Here is an 18,748-nt window from a genome sequence, read left to right as displayed (position 1 = left end):
GCAGCCATACGGCTACAAAGGAAAGCTATACAGCTTTGTCGGAAACTTCGCAGTTGAAGAAACATTCGTGCGGGTCCAGTTAGTAGAATGACTGCTCCGGTTAAGCAGTGGTCCCGGGTTCGAATCCTGGGCCAGAACGAATTTTTCTTCAACTGTGAAGTTTCCGACAAAGCTGTATAGCTTTCCTTTGTAGCCGTATGGCTGCATTTAGGTGGATGTCAAACTTTCCTTTTGAGAAACTTACTCCACTTTGGGAATTTCCTCTAAATACGGTCGATTAAACTCCCCCAACGCTCGATACGATTGCTCTGCGCGGTCTTTTCTAAATCGCCATTCTTCCTTGCCACCAAGTCGAGAAACTTGTTGTCATGCAGTAGTTTACCGTTCAAATTCCATAGTTCTCGATTGAATTTAACGCGGCATTGCCTTCATAAATAGTTGGTGTTGTGTATTGTAGTCAGTCTTGTTGTAGTAAGTCCTAGTTAAAGTAATTGGCCTGTAAGCCGCAACTCTAGCGAGGAGTTCTGTTTCGTGAGGATCGTGTGCGCCTCCGAGAAAGTTGGGGGAAGGGCCCCCTTTGGAAGGATTCCATGAAAGCTTTGTGCAAGACAAATGCTTTTATAAAACATTTAAATCGGCTGATTTAAATGTTTTCCAAAATGCCCATAGAGTCTCGAAACCCCCCCGGTCCCGGCGATTCGCCATTATTTAGGCTATCTAAAGCTTCTTAAATTTGTTTTAGGCTTATGGGACTTAACAAATCTTCTGTTATGTCCGCATCGAGAGGAGGTAACATGTTTAAGAAGGACCTCCGTTCCAGTCCCTGCCGCGGGGGTTTGTCGGCGAACAGGTTCTGGAAGTGGCGCTCTTTGCCCTTAGTTGGCCTTGGGCCATTAAAATTCAAACATCACCATCAGGTTGCGGTATTGCATTGCAAAAGCGGTTTAAATATCCGACTTCTATTGCATTTCGACGTTGATAATTTTTTGCTAGTTTCTTTTCAGCATGCCGGGTGCTTCTTCGGTTAACAGCCACTCCGCACGGGCCCTTATTGCTGCGGCTTTGTATTTTTCCACCTGTATGTTTTGCGGTTTCGGTTGGAATTTACGTATATTAGGCAGTTTTAGCATATCGTTACAGTGTTTACGTTACCGTTTACCGTGTTTGCGGGAGTAGATTGCGCAGCGCGAGAGTTACCGCGAACGGTAACTTACCGGCACAGGCTTCACCGTCGCCAGCGCTTCCGGTAACACGGTAAACGGTAACGCAAATACGGTAACGATATGCTAAAACTGCCTATTATCAGAAAGCAATCCTGTTGCCTTTACCTCCTCAGCCGTGAGCAGCGAAGTTCGAAGCTTTCTTTGTTTCTTTATTTATTTATTTATTTATTTATTTATTTATCTGTTTATTTATTTATTTAAGCTTGTCTTCTGTCGAACACTCGAATGCTACCTTTTTCACATCTGGTTTGAAACTCTCCCAACGCTCGATACTATTGGTGCGCCTGGTCTTATCTAAATCGCCATTCTTCCTTGCCACGAAGCAGAGAAAATTGTTGTCATGCAGTAGTTTATCGTTTGGCTTCCATAGTTCTCGACTGAATTTGACACGGCATTGTTATGCTTACCCCCCCCCCCCCCGTCCCCACGGCGAGACCATGCAGTCAACAGAAAAAGAAACAGCTTCTATAATTGTTACAAACCGGAGCAAGTTGCAACGACATGTTCTATCACGTCGGGCATGGCTTTTCCCCTGATAGCGGGCGAATTTCACAGAACTAGAGATGCCCGCAAGGGACACATTTTCCAAACACGAACCACTCGAGGCGTCACTTCAATAGACGACACTGGGGTGGAAAGGGGCGTTCTCATATGATCGGCCATTTAAGCTATAAGCACAATTGAAGCCCCCCATGGAAATAATGAACCACGAAAGGATCGTCGGTAGAAAATATGCACTGAAGTGCGAAGCGTGAGGAGTAGGAGGAATAAACGTCCCTATAAAGCAGTTCGTCTTGGGGAAGAGTCATTATTCCAGGACCTCTTGAGACCGTCCTGCTTCTTGAGCCGTCTTCACCAGCCAAAGCTGGTCGTCAGGGTCCGAGCTGGACAGTGCTCTCTCGCAGTGCTCAGAAGCATGAAGTACTTCTAAGAACACGACGTTTCATTTTCGGTTGTGCCATAATTTCTAGCCGTGCAAGTGATCGCGATTTGCTCTTTGCTTACTCTAAAGAGTACTGCTCAACTAGATTCCAAGTATCAAGTCGCAACCAAGCTTTTTCTCTTAAATGCAAACAAAAAAACTCATCGCCTAGTTGTGACCGGAGCCTGGGTAATCTGACCCACTTATTTCGGCACAACATATAGCGCTAACTACGTATATTCTTAGCGTTCATTACATAGCTTAAGTTCTCTAGGTATCGTATGTGAAAGCAGACGTCTGTGGAAGTATCAGAATAGGAAAAAAGACCATATTTGCCTCAATAGGCAAAACCAAGTTCAGCGTTGCTTGGGCTGAATTAGCGCTGGAGGACGATTGAAACAGGGAAACGAGGCGAGTTGTAGGCTGCTTTCTCACTAACCGCTGCCTGTTTGCGTGACGCGCTTAAAATATTTCATTGGCCTCGCGCGAATTCCATGCAACACAGCGTATTGACATAACTTCACCGACAAGCCTTTGCCTATCACTCTTCGCCGCTCATTGCCATGACCTGATCTAGCCTATGCGCTTTTCTTTTATTCAAATTGATATTTTCTCGCGTGCACTATAGGAAAGACCCACTGCATGCAATTACATGTGTATGGGGATTGTAAATCTATGCACAGCCATATGCGCCAATTCGCAACGACGACGCCATTCATCTTTATCAGCTTGCCTACGCCCACTGCAGGGCAAAGGCCTCTCCCATAAGTCTCCAATTACCTGAGTCACTTAGCAGGGCAGCGTCATCATCAAATCTGAGGTTACTGAGGTATTCTCTATTAGCCCTTACGCCCTTACGCCTGTTTCCAGCTCAATGCTCGGAATACTTGTTGTAAGCATGCTGTGAATAACATTGGAGAGATTGTGTCTAATTGTCTGACGCCCTTCTTTATAGGTATGTTACTGCTCTCTTTATGGAGGATTATGGTAGCTGTGGACCCATTGTAAATATCCTCTAGTATTCTTGCATAATGCTCGTCTACGCCCTGGTTCCGTAATGCCTGTATGACTGCTGAGGTTTCGAGCGAGTCAAATGCTTTCTCATAATCTATGGAGGCTCATAATCATGGAGGCTCTATGAAGGTTCATTCTCATAATCTCATAATCTCATAATCTATAAGGGTTCAGTATACCCCGTCCCTGTGTCGGCATTTATCTCTTTGTTTTGTATGCTTCGTCAGGTATATACCACTCTGGGTCAATACGTCTCTGTGTGATGGGCCACATACGCCACCTTCCATTTCTTTTACCCTTGGCGATGTCGGTACATTTTTCTTTATGCCTTTTTGATGTGCATATATTTGATCTTAATAATTATTCTTTATTATGTTGTGTCGCGACCAAGTATTGTTAGCGAATGGAAAAGAGATTTCGTGTATTTTGCCGCATTTGTCCTATTTTGTGTTCTTTGTAAGCCTCTCCTCTATACAATGCTTCTTCCATTGAGAGTTAGTGAAATAAATAAATAAATAAATAAATAAATAAATAAATAAATAAATAAATAAATAAATAAATAAATAAATAAATAAATAAATAAATAAATAAATAAATAAATAAATAAATAAATAAATAAATAAATAAATAAATAAATAAATAAATAAATAAAACCATTGTAACTCCTTTGACGTAATCACTGAAATGTTGTTTTGCATCGGGAAAACTGTAGTGTGACTCTTTCACGTCACTTTTGCTTCACTTTTTGGCAGCCGCCGCAGTTCGATCAGGAATCACCCACTCAAACAACCCGTGCTAGACCACCTTTAATTGAGTAAACGGCCATTTAAGTTTTACCTGCAGTCTACAGTAGTCAAGCATCAGGATAATTTTTATGTTCAAACATCAGGCGTATGCATAGGGTCATCCATAGCCCCTGTTCTTTCTGGAGTTTAGTTGGCGTCATTTGATAAGCGCCTCGAAAGGCAGCTTAAATATTTCGGGGTTGTCAAGGTTCTAGGGTATGTCGATGATTATGTCGTGCTTCTGGCAACTGCTGACACTGAACTTCCAAACCGGGCTATAGAAATTGTCCAGCGCTTTATTTCAGCCTTTGGTGAACTTAATCAAATTCCGCAACACAACGGTCTACAATTTCTTTACTTAAACCTCAGCATTGCAAGTAATTACACCTGCTGGGAGTATGAAGCAATATCAAAAGAAGGACTTTTACGACTCTAAAGGGCACATTGAAAGTTGGTCAAAAGAGGCATTGCCATGAATTGTTGTCACTCTGCTATTTCTAAGTCATGCCAGCCCAAGCAGTCTGAAAGCTTCGAAGCTCAGGTGTCACGCCTTCAGTTAGCGCAGGTTACCCTTCATTCTTCATCAGTAGTGCCTGCGAACAACTTTTTCAAAAAACCAAGCGAGCATCTGACAAAATGAACAGCAGAAAGGTAAAAGTAACGATCCGCACGTCATGCCTTACATGCACAGAGTGTCGCACAACATTGAAATAGTAGCCAGCAAGTACAATGTTAAAATGTTTGTTTTCAGCCCCGTGTAAGGTAGCAAAGTGTGCCCATTAATGTCTAAACGAAAAAAGAGAGTGTGTGAAAAAAGACACGAAAAACGCTACACGAAATACGTTTCAAACGTAGTTTACAAAATTCCTTTGACCTGCTAAAAAGTATATACAGTCGAACACGGATATATCGAACTCCAAGGGGATCGCGAAATAGTTCGGTATATGAAAAATTCGATATAAAAAATATGGCCTCTGAGACCTCATCTAAGGTGGACGGTCACTTACCGATCGTCGCATCCAAGAGTGACAACTAATTCCGCACTCACGACGCCACAGGACGCTTTATTTCCGTGAAAAAAAATCGCTGATCTTGGCCTGCTTCTTCGCGTCCTGGCAATGAAATTAAAGACGCTGGTCTCGATCCTCTCGAGGCTGCACAACTAGAAAATTCCAGCAGTACGCTGCGCCTTCACACACCATGCACAACACGCAGGCTCTCTGAATGGACTCCAACAAAGCGCTCGCGATGGTAATCTCCGAGAGAAACAGTGATCTCCGGAAGGTGCGGGACAACTAGCCAAACAGCAGGAACAGCAGCAAAATGCCAAAGAAGGAGAAGGCCGCCATCGCCTTCGTTCCCTCATCCCTTTCCCGAGACGACATCGGGGGATGACCGAGCCAGAGAGAGAGAAAAAAACTATTTTTCGGCAAGCCGGGGAACGTACGCAGCCGAAAAAAAAAGGATGTGCGCAGTCGGGGCATCCCTACCTCACACTGTCACATTTTCCGAGCGTTCGGGCTTGTGTGCCTAGAGAGATTTAGCATACCGGGATCCGTTCGCTAACGCTACGGCGGCCGGTAGCGCAAGCGCACATTCGTTCCGGTAGGGGGGATTAGTTCCACGAGCCAGTGTTCGCCATGCCCGCGCATATCTACAGATCCTCCTCAACCTCAATCGGGGGTGCAGCGACCACCGAAGAGCACCTTCCAGCTCGCGGGGCGTTCGATATACCCGATGTCGGGAAAAATACGGTTCGATATAAACGTACGAATTCCTATACTTTTCCACATAATTTTCAAGGGGATAATCTATGAGTTCGATATAGACAATAATTCGATATAGCCGTGTTTGATATATCCGTGTTCGACTGTATTCGTGAAATTGGGCGCTGTTTTAATGAGAGGGCTCGGGAGCACAATCTTTCTGCTAAAAATAAATCGGGGGGAAATCTGGCTATGCATTGTAAAACCTGCGGCTGCGTTCCCAAGCTTGAAGATACCGAATTCCTTACACGCTCAAACAGAGAGAGAGAGTAATTATTTAGGCCTACAGAATTGGAGACTATGGAGAAGATTGCGTCAGCACGCCCTCGGGAAGCCCACTACTTACTGAGTTAACCTTTTTAGAAGGTAATGTTTTAAAGAACGATATTTTTAGGCATTTTCAGGCTTTTGTTGAATGCTGGCAACCCAACCTCTGTGTTGGTCACCACTTCCGTTCTCACATCCAACCCCTGTTATTATTCTATTTTTGGAATTTGTATGCGTTTTGGCTCTGATTTTATGCTTCTATTGTTTCATGCTTGGTTGATGATGACACGCGTTGATGTTAAAAAGCTAGTGTAGCATCGAAGTTTGATTCGTTTTAGCTTCTCATAAGTCTTGGAAACGCGAGCTGTGTTCTTTATCACTTCGATTCTTCTGTCCGTGTCATCATGTTATCATGTTATTCTTAGTGGTTTTATGCCCTTTTGGCGCCGATTTTATTCGTTCATGTTTGATTTCAAGTGCGACACGTGTTGATTGCGGAAGACATGTACACAGTATCTGTTATCTGGTTCATACTGTTTGGTTACCCCGTTTTATCGAATTGTTTTCTGTTTGTTGTGTCCGACATGTGATTATCGTCGCGCCGAATTGGGTGGTGCGGCTGCTGATGGGAAAGAGGGTAACAGTGGTGGGAGGGGTATATGTGTATTGTTAGTTCAAGGAAAAATACAGTTGGAAGTTCCGCTTGTCTTGTCATCTCTTCTCTTCGTCTTTTGCGCAGACTTATTCCTTCGTGCCCATTAAAACGTTCACTTTGTTAAGCCAAAAGCTTGGGGTGTTGGTGAGTAATTGTTCGGTACTGCGCGAAAACCATGGCGCCCACACGGACTAGTAAACAGCACACAGCCTTGTTCCGTTTACTAACCGGCGTCTCTCACACACTCCACGCGCCCAGCGTCTTCGCCGACCTCCGCTGCGCATGTGGCGGCCCGGTCCACATGATGATCATGCGAGGGGCGGCCGGGTGTGGACCCGATGGCTCGTAAGTCTCAGCAACAGAGCCGTACGCCTGTGGAACCAGCTTAGATAGGGGGCGATTGGGGACGCTGCGCCGGAGGCGCTTTTTAAATATACATGTGTCACATAATGCGTATACCGTGTGTGTGTCATTGAAGCAGCAGTCAGCATGATAATCCTGCCAATCCTACATAATCAGGAAAGATAAGAATAACCAGCCGAACCTTAACTCACGCTGCATATAACCTGGCATAGCCGAGCTAAGCCACTGCTAATTTTTTTTTCACGGTGTCCCCAAAACATCCATTACCAACTCGCCCAAGTACCCAAGTACCTTACCGAGTACCAATTACCTACCTTAGTAAATTTGTTTTTCTTTTCAATGTTCCTCGGTAAAGAACAACAGCGTACCGTTCCGTTTACTGGTTTGCCTGCGTGCGTACGTTTCGCACAATATCGAAGAAGTTTTCCTTGCGTGGTCATTTCTGTTCTGCATGCGGTTGTCGGTCTCTATCCCGACTAACATGCCTGCTGCAGAAATGAACCATCAGATCCCTTCGAGTTTGCCAGGCTGTAAGCTGGTCAAACTCGAGGTGCTTCCGCACTTCAGGAGGTGGATTCCACGTCACAGAACCGAGCAGCCGCCATTTCCACTAAGTGTGCTATAAAACCTGCGGCTAATCACAATTGGCTCCAACGTTTCGCGCTCATAATTCCAGGAAGGGATCTTGCCATCTTAATGATGCGAACGATATCAGTGTCTGTACCGCTTCAGACGCAACTGCGGTAGTATTAATTTGTATTCGTAAAACACAAACCGAAGTCTTATATAATTGTAATAAGTACAGTGACATCGGTTATGTAGTTGCTGTGTGCCTCAAATGTGTCCCAGCCGCTTCATAGCCGCATCGGAGGGGTGCCATGTAGCTTTAGCTTTACGATCTTCATCACAAATTTCACGCAATTGATTCACACCCAACCTCCCTCCACGTTGCCGCTATTGTTACCGTTACCTGCACACCTCCTAATTTTTCCACGTCTAACGACAGAAAAATCGTTCAAGAAAGACAAATTCATGGTGCCCGTGGAAAACTCCCATGGTAGCAGCTTTTATTGGTTTGCCTGATCGAGTCGTAACCCCATTCCTAATTATCCATTCACCCTACTTGGACCACGGGTCCTCCTGCTCCGTATTAAGTGGGGCAGGAGGACACGTTAAACGTGTCATTAAAAGTTAAATGTATTAAACTACTACTACTACTACTAGTACTACTACTACCACTAGTACTACAACTACCGCCACCAGTATTATACTATATTTCATTTCAGTTCGTTTCCATTTGCATTACTTTGGACAATGGCGCATGCTGTCATCTCGAAGCAGCTTTTCGTGCTCGGTTAACTGTATGTTCGGAATTAGAGTTACAGCACGACAGAACAGCAAGGGCAGAAGGACGATGTTTTTACTTTAAAATGGCACTGCAGGCAGATAACGCAAGAGGCAGTCTATGCCTCCGTGCAAACTTAACAGCTTTTTCCGCACTTTTCGTAATGATAAAGCGCTGTTTTTTCAGAAATGGACGACCAAGACAGCAGAAACTCTCTTCTCCATTTCGGCCAAGCATCTCTTCTGTAATTTTCGGCCTCATATATTTCACAAATATGCTCACGCGACGGAGGTCTCTCTTTTTCTCTGTCCTACCGAATTCATGATGTCCCTTTCGAGGTTAACAACAGCGCTTTTCATTTAGTCCTTGATTTGTCTTTGTGGAATACCTGTCTTCCCTCTTCGGGGTTCCGTTAACAAGTACAATATTTGACAAAAAAGGGGTCACAGCCGTATCTATGAATGTTGCAACTCAAGGAGCCACACAGTATTCCTTCGATCAGCATTTTGCAATTGTCAGCCCCCCGGTAAACCAGCATATGTGGGGATCGTTCATCTGCCACATTCACGTCTCTGCACTGGAGCAGTCCATTAACATGTATTTGACTCCTTGTCTGGGAGCATGAAGCCACTGATATGTACGCGAGATATCCACTCTCGGTCGGCTGCCTCCCTAAAGTGCTTCCTGTAGTCGCTGGCGTGGGCTTTTTCGGCAGCAGCAGAAGCGGCAGCAGCCTACTTAGGTCCACTGCCGGACGGAGGCGCTGTTCGCCTCGGAACTTCCCTGTTTCGTCATCCCTTGAGCAATCTGTCACTCACCTCTGGCCGCGGCCTGGAGTGTTATCCCGAGGAGCGTCTGAGTTGCGTCGTGTTCGGGTGGCGCGCTCCTTGCTCACCCAACGGGAAATCCCTTGTGCAGCCGAGTTGTCATTCGCGAACGCACCCAAGGCGGCCGAGTGTCCTCTTCTCGCTCCTGCGGCGCAGCGCCGCTTTATAGACGCGGGGCAGCGAGAGCGTCGCCCGAATGTGGGTCAGCGCCGCCGGGCCAAGTGAGAGGGGGCCCTCTCGCAAGAGAAGACCCGTCCCCTGGTTGGGCCGACAAGTGGCCGCCGCACGCGGGAGAGGCACCGCTTGGGAGAAAGCGCCGGGAAATACAGGGGGCCGAAGACAAGACCGCGATGACAGGTGCGGAAGAAGCTGAGCCACGAGTGACGCCACTTTGATGGTCTTCCAAAACCGACTACGTTTTCGTCCCCTCTTGCAACAGCGCAAAAAACACGCAGACAAGACGTAAATAGGACACTGTGCTGTTACCATACAAATACATTGCTTATATAAATGATTATCATACGACATACGCAGTGGCGCCTCAAAATGGGCTTTTTCCCCTCTTCTGACTCTACCTCGTTTGTTGCAACGAAATTCTGCATATAAATATTTTTTTTCGTGCAATTAACGTCTCCCTCCGTTGGAGACCAGGCTTTTTGCACCTCACATGAATTTCTGAACTTGCCGCTGAAAGTTCTCCATAACTGGCACGCGCGGACAGAGTGTTCTCCAAGGTCGAGCGGTGTCGGCGGGAACGATAACGTTATTCCTCGGCGATGTTTTTCTGCGCACTTTCGCCGGCTCAACCACCAGCCTAAACAGCATTCGCTGTTGAAAATTTCAAATGCGCATTCGTATAACGACAAAAACGGTTGAAACGCGAAGCTTTTGAGGCGTCGGCTTCGATCGCTGCGATTCAGCCACTTCGCCCACGATTATCATCATCATAGTCAAATTAAGTTGGCTTTCCTGCAGTGCGTTTTCGCGTACGGTCGCGATCAGTGAGGAAGCGAAAGCTTCGCTTTAAAACAAAAGGGTTTGATTTTTAAAACTGCAAATAAATGTACAACCGAACTTGGAAAATTATGCTAATAATGCAATCAAAGTTGGTAATAAAATTGCAGTATAGAGAAAAATATGAACCGTTCACAAATTCAAACACGTAGAGTATGTACAAAAACGAAAAAATATCGCACAAGCAAGTTTAATCGTGGCCCAGATGAAACTACAACTTCTCACTACACGTTTTCTAAAAAAACACCAGAGGTTAAAATAAATGGTTACTAAAGAGGTGAAAACTAAGTAGTTGTTGAAATCAGTAAACAAACGGACAGCGTCAAAAAAAAAGAGAAACATTGAGAAAGTAAAATAGTTTCAGCGGCCGCATGGTTGTCATTTATTTTGTTTACATCGTTCCACAGTAAAAATAGTGGAAGTATAAATGCTTAATATATCACAAGCAAGGCCAAAATTCAAATAACATTTTCTTGTTTTGTAGTTATGGCACTGCTGCAGGCTTAAAATTATCGGCCAGTTTCCTACACACTTTTGTTATAACAACGTTACGCTGTGCAACAATTTCCTTAAAACGGGATAGATGCACCGAAAACGTCGAACCAACCTCGTCCGTAAAAATGAGGGACAGCGACACTTTGTGCTCGTGGAGGAATATTTCAGCTTGACTTTTCAGGAACTGAGAGTGACCTTGCACAAGTCGTAAGGGCGTCTGCCTGTTCTTCTGGAAGCCGTCAGTGCATGAATGAGCAGCATCGGTATTTCAAGTTTAAAAACAGGGAAATGAAATTATTTCTTGTTGTTGATACAATTTTACCCTTTTTTTACGTTTAGAGATGCATATTATCTGAAATACAATAGACGCGATGCGCTTAATTTTCCTAACCCACCATGCCACTGTTTTACGCACTTAAAACGTATATATTGTAATTACGCAGGTTTGGAAACTAGAACAGCTTGGAAAAAACCGGACTCCAGTGGACGACTTCTGGTTCTAGGAGGTGCAACGGTCGAGAAACGCCAAGAAGATGTCCTAAAGTTGGGACCCAAATTCTGCATCGAACCACGTCTAGACATCGTCGACCGGTTGACACTCACAAGGAACGTCGCCCGGTATGTACCAGAAAAAGAAAAAGATCGTTGTGTGGTTGAATGCGTTGACGTGGTGGCCAAGGCGTCTGCACGTACCGGGAGTAAGCCTGATGTTGGCAGGACTGTTAAGTATCTTGTCGAACACAACCTGCGTGTTGTTCAGGCAGACAAAGAGGGTATGTTTGTGGTTTTACCGGATGCCTTGTACTTAGAAAAAGCTTCTTTGGCAGTTGCAAAGTGCTTTACAGAGTCGAAGGTCAGCGTTGAAAAAGTGAAAAAACGGGCGATGGAGCTGTTAAAACAGTGCAACCAAGAAAAATTGGCTTCAGATATTAAGAACGCTAAAGAGATGAAGCTTGAAGTTTTTTTTAATGCAAAAACACATAAAGAGGATATTCCGTTTAGACCGATCGTCTCTGAGCGCGGATCTTGGCATGTGCTTGTTGCTGCATTTCTGCAGAAAATGCTGAATACCTTGACGGTGGTAGATCCGTATGAATTGCCCAATTCCGAGGTACTTGTTGATTTTTTGGAATCTGGATGTGGTAAAACTAGCTGCGGTATGAGCATTGACGTTCAAGATCTGTATTATTCCTTGCCACATGAACCTCTAATGCAGTGCGTAAGTGATTGCATAACGACAGAAAACGATGAAGTTGTGTTCCGGAACAATTGCGGAATGACGGTTGAGGCGTTCCTGGAGTTGTTACATTTCTACATAAATAACACCCCCGTTGGTTTCGGAGACAAGACATTCTTGCAAACAGCAGGTGTGTGTATAGGCTCAAAGGTTGCTCCAGTCCTCAGCAAAATCTTTCTAAGTAGTGTTGACAGGGCACTGTCCAGACACTTGGACGGCGTAGTGACGAAGGTGTTCAGATATGTAGACAACTACTTAGTTCTGGGCTCAGAATCTGACATAGATGCCTTTCGGGATCGGGTAATGGAGGCGTTTGTTTCCAGAGGAAAATGGCTAAAATTCACGTCAGAAATTCCTAGTGAAGATCGGTTGCAGTATCTTGATGTTCTTGTGAAATTCGAGCCCAATCATGTGTGTTGGTCTTATTCGCCAAGAGCCGGGAAGCCTCTTTTGAATTACGCCTCGGATCATTCTAGACTAGTAAAAAATGGCATTGTTGTTGCATGCTTCAGAGCAGCTTTGCTAAAATCGTGCTGTCATTCGGTAGACCAGGCCTTCAGATTACAGGTATCTAGATTGCAGGAGGCTGGATACCCGCTAAGTGTTTTAAGAGCATCTTGTGAAAGGGTACTAAAAACGCTTAGGCATAACACACAAGTAGTGGCAGAAAGAGAACAAGCAGAAGACCGCCCTAAAATTTCGGTAATCCCTTATGTACATGGTCTTTCCCACCGACTAAAGAAGGTGGCCCAGAACTTTGAAGTGAAAGTTGTGTTCTCCGCTAAAAACAAAATCAGTAGTGTTTGTCCTAGTGTAAAAAGAAAATTTGAGGGTAAGAATGAAGTTATGAAAGTCTGCACTATCGCCCACAAGCGTCCGTTTGTTGATTGTACTAAGAATGTTGTCTACCAGATACCATTGGATAAATGTGAGCGCGTGTATATAGGTCAAACTGGAAGGTGCCTTAATATAAGATTAATGGAACATGCGTCGAGCTTGAAAGGAAGGCCTTTCACGCACTTGGCCACACATTGTAAAGAATGTGGTTGCACACCCTTGTTCGATAAAACAGTTGTTTTGTTTACTCATCACAATCAAACTTCCAGAGAGATTGTTGAAGCATTTCACATATCAAAGCATAAAACCAAGTGTGTTAGTCACCCTTCTGTGGCCTTATTGGACAAAGAAATAGAGATGCTATCTTGTAATGTCTGATTCCGACATGTGATTGATGCGTGTGCTATGCGTGATGTGAAAACTATTTTGGGATGATGGTGCGCAGGTTTGTGGGTATATAGGTCTTTCGTTTTCTTCAATAAAAATTCAGTTGTTAGAGTGCGCTTGTCCGTGTTGGTTCCTTCTTCGTCCTCGTTTGTTTGCGCATCGGTAAAGCCAACTTTATTAGTCGCGGGATGGTAAGGATAAGTGTGGTATTCCTGCGGACAGACATGGGGCAGTCCGTTTTCTTTCCGTAGAACCGTAGAATCCCGTGTAATGACAGCAGACGAGAATTCCACTATACTTAAAACTTCGCTGTGAATTCCTTAAATATCAAATGCGAAACAAACTTGGAGTAGTGTTAAATTCGTCCTAGCAGCCAATTTAAGTACGTTTTGTTTTCACGAAGCGCACACTGGATAGAGAACTACATACAGCGCATCTACCAGAAAGTTGGCGTTGCCGTCAAATTGTATGCGTGTCTTTCGTTGATGCACGCACTTATGGCCAGAACCTAGCCTCTAAAAAGCTCAACGGTGGAGACCTGTTCCCGAGCGGCCACGCTGTCAGGTGCGAGTGTAGCATCCCGTCCTCTCTGCCGTGTGCACCTGTTATTCGCCCCACAATGCGCCGCGATATTGCCGCGAACCATACATTGGGTTTGTTTATTTGTGTTTTGCTTTTACCGCCCGGCTGCGCCGGTCTGCGTTATCTCTGCGCCAAGGGAAGCGCGTGTTCCATTCTTTCTTTCTGTGCCGCATGTGTTATCTGTTGTGATAGGGAGAGCATTCCGATCTAACGTGAACAGCCCAGAATAATCTTCTTGGATCTACTATGTTCTCGATGCGAATCGACGTTTCGAGAACCACGCGCGCCGAAAGATAAAAAGCCTGCAGTGCGGACGCCGGGGCATTCGATTCTGCGACGCTCGCTGACGCAAGTCACTTTGTTGACCGCTGCTTCGCCGCCTCTGTATTCTTTTCAGTTGTTAGGGGAGCACAAGTTCGCTCCAATAAACTTGTTTCTCCTGCACGACAACTGCGTCGTCCTTGGCTTCGTGACATCTGGTGGAGGTGCGGGGTACGCACCCTTCATGCCCACTGCAACCTCGGGAAGCCGCCAAGCCAGTCCAACAAGAGCCAGCCTCCGCCTGCAAGGTTTACCACCCGAGTTCGGTTTGATGCCAGAAGGGCCCAAGAGAAGGAACGCTGCAACCAACACCATGGTACAAGAAACAACGTCGCCAATCATGCTGCAGCAGCCCCGGGAACCGCCATCGTTCCGGGGAGCCCCCGCTGAAGATCCAGAGGAATGGTTGGAGAAGCTGGAGCGCGTGCGGATCTTCAACAGGTGGGACGATGAAGAAACCTTCCGGCATGTTTTCTTTTACTTGGAGGATGCAGCCCGAACTTGGTTTGAAAACCACGAGAGCGCCTTGACCGACTGGACGCAATTCAAAAGCGAGTTCCTTAAGACCTTCACGACCGTGGTGAGAAAAGAACGAGCTGCGATTTTACTGGAAACTCGAACGCAACACCCGAACGAAGGAGTCGTAATCTTCGTCGAGGAAATGAAGCGACTTTTCCGCCGTGCGGACCCAGGAATGACGGAAGAAAAGAAACTACGGTTTCTGATGCGAGGTGTGAAGCAAGAGCTCTTCGCGTGCCTTGTTCGCAACCCCCCCAAGACCGTGTCCGAATTCGCGTCTGAGGCCGCCGCGATGGAGAAGACGCTCGAAATCAGAACGAGGCAGTACGACCGCCCAATCAATGCGCTGGTTTCGGAGACGCTTGGTGCCAGCGCTATCAACTCCGACTCACTACGCGACACTATCCGCGAAATAGTGAGGGAGGAGCTGCGGAAACTGCTCCCGACGCCGCCGCAACCACAAGTCGCTTCTCTTACCGACGTCATTAGAGAAGAAGTGCAGCAAGCGCTGGGAACTTCAACGACGCCAGTAGCACCTCGCGAGCCGCAAGCCATGACCTACGCGGCTGCTGTACATCGCCCTCGCCCACCTGCACCCTATCGTCACGAGGCTCCGTACCGTCGTCCCCTCTCGCCGGCCCGACCACCTGCGGCGCAACCCCCTGCCCCAAGGAAGACCGACGTGTGGCGAACGTCCGACAATCGTCCGCTGTGCTACCACTGCGGAGAGGCCGACCACGTCTACCGTCGCTGCCCCTACAGGAGGCTCGGTTTGCGAGGGTTCTCCGTCGACGCACCCCGCCCCCGAACTGGCCAGCGCCCATCGGAGATCGAAGAGTACCTGTCCAACACCAGCCGTCGACCAGCCCGTTTCAACCGTTCGCCGTCACCCTACCCATACCAGTCGCCGAACCGCCGTAGCAATGCTGAGTTCTCACGTGGAAGGTCCCCCAGCCCACGCGGGGGAAACTAAAAGCAGCAACTTCTGGAGGTAAAGTTGCACGATCGCGGAAAAATGAAAACCCTCCAACGACGCAACGACTCGCGGAAAACAGTGACTCACAACATGCCCTCATCCCGACGATCCGACCCAGACCTGACGAGACTTCCGTACACGACGACAGCTATACGCCGCGACGCGCACCCGACCGGACCGAGACGTCCGCTGAGAAGACGATGACAACGACGACGCACAGTGCCCGACCGTCAACACGCACAAGCCGAGATGCGACGCCCCGACGCACCCGGAACTCGAGGAAGGCGGCATCCGACGTCAAGGTGTCCATCGACGGCTTTGATGTAGTCGCCCTCGTAGACACGGGAGCCGACTACTCCGTGTTGAGCGGACCATTTGCGTCTAAGCTGAAGAAGGTTATGACCAGATGGGACGGTCCGCACAAACGCACAGCAGGAGGCCACCTCGTGACGCCAAGTGGACGTGCACATCGCGCGTCACCATAGACGGCACGACGTACCCTGCGGTGTTCGTCGTTTTGCCCAACTGCTCCCGCGACGTAATTCTCGGAATGGACTTTTTGACGGACAACCGCGCAATAATCGATCTGCAGACGAAGTCGATAACGTTTTCCTCCGACCACTCCATGACGCCGGAATCGAACCACGAAATCCGTGCAGCTGTAAGGATAGCCGATGATCATGTCACCCTGCCACCCCGCGCAAGTTTGATGATCACCGTCTACTGTGAAGGTGCTGCTCCTGACGTTGACGCTATCGTTGAGAGTGACCAAAGGTTGCTTCTCGACCGCGGTGTCTCCGTCGCAAGAGGCATTGCGCACTTTAAGCAACGCCAATCTCACGTTTTGGTCACTAATTTCACCGAAGAGTACCAGCATTTAAACAAGGGAGCTGCAATTGCGTTCCTCGAAGAAACGCAAGAAGCAAGTGATGTGATCGCAGTCGCCGACTTTGAACGCACACCCGTAAAAACCTTCAAGCTCCCGCAGCCCTTCGACGTGAATCCAGCGCTACCGCAAGAACAACGGAACAAATTATTGGCTTTGCTGCGTCGCTATAGCGAATGTTTTTCGTCGAGCGCAAAACTACGTCAGACCCCTCTAGCGAAGCACCGAATAATAACCGAAGATGGAGCCCGACCTACCCGACAGTCACCGTACCGCGTCTCTTCACACGAACGGGAAGCCATCCGGACTCAAGTCGACGACATGCTCAGCGACGACATTATACAGCCATCGAAAAGCCCCTGGGCTGCGCCCGTCGTACTCGTAAAGAAAAAAGACGGCACATTAAGGTTTTGTGTTGACTACCGACGACTGAACAAAATCACGAAAAAGGACGTGTACCCCCTCCCCCGAATCGACGACGCCCTCGACCACCTCTGCCACGCGAAGTACTTCTCATCGATGGACCTGAAGACCGGCTACTGGCAAATTGAAGTGGACGAGAGAGACCGAGAGAAGACGGCATTTATAACCCCAGACGGCCTATACGAGTTCAAGGTGATGCCGTTTGGGCTGTGCACAGCACCAGCGACGTTTCAAAGAGTCATGGACACTGTGCTAGCTGGCCTTAAGTGGCACACCTGCCTCGTATACCTCGACGACGTAGTGGTATTCGCTCGGACTTTCGACGAACACCTTGCAAGGTTGGAGTCTGTACTCGAGGCCATTCGTACGTCGGGGTTGACGCTGAAGCCTGAAAAGTGCCGTTTCGCATACGAGGAACTCAAGTTCTTGGGCCACGTCGTCAACGCCGCGGGAGTCCTACCTGACCCGGCAAAAACTTCAGCTATCGCGAACTTCCCTAGGCCGAAAGACAAGAAGGGCGTGCGAAGATTTCTCGGGCTGTGCGCATACTACCGGCGCTTCGTCGCAAACTTCGCACGCATTGCAGAGCCACTCACGCGCTTGACGAAAGACAGCACCCCTTTCAGCTGGGAAAACGACCAAGAAAAAGCATTCTGCGAGCTGCAAAAACGCCTGCAAAGCCCGCCCGTGCTCGCTCATTTCGACGAAAATGCCGAAACGGAAATGCACACGGACGCCAGTGATATAGGCTTGGGTGCGTCCTTGTCCAAAAGCAAAGCGGCTGCGAAAGGGTAATCGCCTATGCCAGCCGTGCTCTGTCGAAGGAGGAGAAAAACTATTCTGCCTCTGAGAAAGAGTGCCTGGCTATTATATGGGCGATTTCAAAATTTCGCCCATACGTGTATGGAAGGCCATTCAAGGTTGTAACAGACCACCATGCGCTGTGTTGGCTCGCCAATTTGAAGGACCCCTCTGGCCGTCTTGGGCGGTGGAGCTTGCGCCTGCAGGAGTTCGACGTTACAGTCGTTTATAAATCCGACAGGAAACACTCCGACGCCGACTGCCTGTCCCGCGCCCCCGTCGACCCACCACCACAAGACTCTGATGAAGACAGCGCGTTCTTCGGGATCGTGACGGAGAGCGACCTAGCCGCCCAGCAGCGTGCCGACCCCGACTTACGCGTCATAATCGAGTACCTCGAGGGATGCGACGTTGCCGTTCCTAGGACCTTCAAACGCAGCTTACCAGCATTCAGCCTGAGAAACTCCGTCCTCGTGAAGAAGAATTTCAGCCCCGGAACAAGAGCGACTTACCTTCTCGTCATCCCCGCGGACCTTCGTGACGAAATTTTGGAAGCGTGCCACGACGACCCGTCTTCCGGACATCTCGGCACAGCCCGCACTATTGGAAAAATCAAGGCGAGGTACTACTGGCCCGGCCTTACCTCTGACGTCACCCACTACGTCCGGAGCTGCCGTGACTGCCAGCGACGAAAAACGCCGCCGACAAGACCCGCCGGACTTCTACAACCGATCGCCGTCCCATCCAGACAATTTCAACAGATTGGAATGGACCTTTTAGGCCCGTTCCCTACGTCACGATCACAGAACAAGTGGATTGTCGTAGCGACAGACTACATGACGCGCTACGCAGAGACCACCGCTCTTCCGAGGGGGACTGCACAAGAAGTGGCAAAGTTTTTTATAAGCCAAGTTGTGCTGCGACATGGAGCCCCGGAAGTCCTAATCACAGACCGCGGAACGGCATTTACTGCGGAGCTGATGCAAGGAGTATTACGCTACAGCAACACGGATCACCGAAGAACGACGGCGTACCATCCCCAAACGAACGGACTAACAGAACGTCTGAACAAGACAATCGCAGATATGCTGTCAATGTACGTT

General features: G+C 47.8%; 1 protein-coding gene across 1 annotated transcript in view; it reads right to left on the bottom strand.

Annotated features, from left to right (window-relative positions):
- Positions 1–9,449, bottom strand: part of LOC144161000 (uncharacterized) — a 121,331-nt gene extending 111,882 nt beyond the window's left edge. The window contains exon 1 of the mRNA XM_077692068.1: positions 9,159–9,449. The gene's annotated coding sequence lies outside the window, so the exon portion shown is untranslated. The remainder of the gene's footprint in view (positions 1–9,158) is intronic.
- Positions 9,450–18,748: the final 9,299 nt, after the last annotated feature.

This window comes from Haemaphysalis longicornis, unplaced genomic scaffold (assembly GCF_048455015.1).
Source record: "Haemaphysalis longicornis isolate Haplotype H1 unplaced genomic scaffold, Haemaphysalis longicornis Haplotype H1 scaffold_11, whole genome shotgun sequence".
Classification (NCBI taxonomy): domain Eukaryota; kingdom Metazoa; phylum Arthropoda; class Arachnida; order Ixodida; family Ixodidae; genus Haemaphysalis; species Haemaphysalis longicornis.
Note: the sequence above shows the minus strand (reverse complement) of the source record. Positions and strands in the feature narration are given on the sequence as shown.